Raw genomic sequence first — 3,276 nt, 5'->3', positions numbered from 1 at the left:
AAAAAAATAAATCAATCATGTGACTTACTCTCCATATTATTCTGCCCTGCTTTTCCAAGTCCAGGATCTACTTCATGAAAATGTGCACTTGGTGTTATTGTTATTCACAGAAGAGTGAACTCATATACTGTGTGTTAAGGGACTCAACAATCTAAAATACATAGTTGGAAGCATGTAATGTCACATTCTAGATATCCATTTTAAAACACCCTTTAACCCTTATGCATTGCTATACTTGTATGAACTGTAATATAGATATGGATTTATTTTTTCCCCAATAAAAATATAAAGAGATGCACATGACACATTTAGGAAGTAGCTTCACAACTGATTTGTGTGATAGGACATTTCACAACTCGGAATGGTTCATATAGTTTTATGATGGATACTCCACACGCTGTGTTCACTAATAACTTCCATTCAATTTGACAGCAGCAGCTCTCCCTCCCCTCGGTTGAAAAGCCTCCTGTCACACAGTTCCCTCTGATGATCTTCATCTTGTATCATGATGTAGTTCCTCTAATGGCCACTAAAGGAATACTGGAAGAATTCAGCAGAGCATTTGTTACATATGGTTTGAATTTCAATACACAAGCTGAAGAGCCTATATTAGCCTTTATATTTGGACTTTAAAATTAACATTTTACAGAAGAGTGTTGCTTTAGCAGAGTCATCAACCATTAACAGCTTTTATAAGGAACATACAATGTTGTATAACTTTATCTTGCAGGTTTAAGTTCACATCATTTCCATTATAGTATATCTCTTTCAAATAAGTTAATAACTACAGGCTGTTCAGTGAACGTCAATCAAGTTTTTGAAAAGAATGATTTTTGTAAAGACTGCATGAGAAACCAGAGGCATTGAGCAAGGCATTTCAAATGTCACACTTTTATGATTATTTTGTAACCGATTTAAGACACATTAACACATTACACCTTTTCTTGAAAGGTGTAATGTGTTAATGTGTCTTAAATCAGTTGTTGATATGATTGTACTTCAAGCACAAAAAATGCAAATTAATCATAAAAGTGGAACATTATCTCAGATAAAAGTATATATTTGATGACGTACCTTATCAAAATAAAATGGAAAATAATATTAAGTTTTAACCTCATTATTGTGTCATTACTGTTGGGATGAATCAATATGAAAAAATAGTATTATTTGAATTATATCATTTCAAATTATTTACATCAATTAAATGCTTTTTTCTGACAGGATCAAATATAAATTCACATTATACAATACAGTAATTAAGTTAAAAAAAGTATGAGCAAACCAATAAATAACTATTTGTAAAGAATATTCTGATGAATTTATATTGCATACCGTATTTGAATAAACACACACATTGCACACATTATGAATATGATGTTGAACTAATTTACAATATACCAATACTTATGATAACTAATATTTATTTTCTCATAGTTCAGACGATAATATTTTACTGACCCATGCAGCAGTTGATTCAGTTGATCCATTTTCTGAAAAGAAAACGAGCAGAAATTAACATTTGAATCTTTTCAAGCAGCTCAGTAGAAATGGGCTTCGACTTTATGCTAAATTGCAGCACGTGGCGAGTGCTTGTATCTGTCAGGATCAATACATTCAGAATTTGAAGTAGTTTTTGTGATGTGTTTATGTGGATTCATCCAAATAATGGCAGGCTATCAGGTTGCCTACTAGATAAAAGTGTCCCAAAGTGGGGATAAACAGACAGCATATGAAAATATGCACATTTGTGAAGCCATTTTAAAAGTTTCCATCTCCACATACAGCACTCAAAGTGCTTGGAAACTTTTGTTCAGAAGATGCATCTCCTGACTGTCACATGAAAACAAGCCGAATAAATGAATTCATAAAAGGACATCGGGAACCACTTGATACAGATCTCAGTTATTTGCATTCATTTCAGCTGTAAAAGCTCACGTGATCATTGTTATTATTTCGTTTACCACAGTTATGGTGTGAAATCTCTACAGCTGGAATGGTAGCTATAGCTGAACTTTTTCTCAAGCACCAAAACTCAAAATTCCTCTAAAAAAAAGAGGAACTGAACTCAATCAAATGCCTGCACATTCCTGAATGAAAAAAGGAATACCCAACGTGTGAACATGATTTTATTATTGAAATGAATCTGCCACAGCACCCTGTTGTCTTGTTTTCTTCTTCAAATAAATAACAGCGTTATGCTTAAACTACTATTAATATGATGACAATTTAGCTAAAATAAATAATACAAAAATCAATAAACAAATGGAAATAAATGCAAACTATCAAACAGCTCTAACTTTGATGACAGGATATTTTTTTTACATGAATCTATAATTCCAGCCTTGAGCACAAACATGCTTATACTGCAGTGAAGCGAACCAAATTTGTAATATTATGAATTTCAGGATGTGTCATTAAACAGGCCTCATCTTATCACAACAATTGGCTGCCAAGGGCAAATTGACGCAGGGAGAGATTGGCAGGGACATATTGCTACATGAGTAACTGGGTGACAAAGCCAGAGTGAGCCGTGGTGAGTCACAAGCAGACTCTCTAACAGCGTTGTTTACCTGCCCTGCCACAATTAATGCAGCAGAGAAGTGGACCAACCAGGCACCCTTGGAGCGTTGGTTATCTGCATTGATCTGCGGCTGTTTGTTTTGTATTGTTGCAGAGCAGCTATGCTAAAATGTTGCCACTCAAAACAATACAGAGGACAGCAGCACTCACAGAACCCGGACTACTTCACATTTTCGGAGGCTAAAGCTGTTCCAGACCCTGAAAGGTGGACTTTTGCGCCCCCCCCCCCGCCCACTCTAAATCACGAGCAACAGACGGACATAATGTATTTATTTATGTGTATTGAGTCATTAATTTATTTATTTAATTAAAAAATGCTTTACAACTGAGAGCTCCTTTTAGTTTGAACCACATTATCTCTGATTCAAATTTAAATCTTGAGAAACATGAGATTTCATAAGAAAATGGCTGTGACACATCATTTTAGTTTTCTTAGAAATATAAACATGTGTTTTGCATTTGTATTACTGCAGAGACAGATGATCAGCTCCCTCTAAAACTCAAAAAGACACTGACAACATCTCACCAGTGAGAGATATGCACCATTAATCATGGCTTCAAATCACATCCATATATATTAATTTTATACATCTTTGACTACACTTCCTGCAATCTCATAGAGGGTACATATTTGTTTTAAAGTAAGATGAGATCATACAAATAAGTTGTATCTCCTTTGCAGAAGATACAACAGCT

This window comes from Pseudoliparis swirei, chromosome 11, assembly GCF_029220125.1.
Source record: "Pseudoliparis swirei isolate HS2019 ecotype Mariana Trench chromosome 11, NWPU_hadal_v1, whole genome shotgun sequence".
Classification (NCBI taxonomy): Eukaryota; Metazoa; Chordata; class Actinopteri; order Perciformes; family Liparidae; genus Pseudoliparis; species Pseudoliparis swirei.
Note: the sequence above shows the minus strand (reverse complement) of the source record.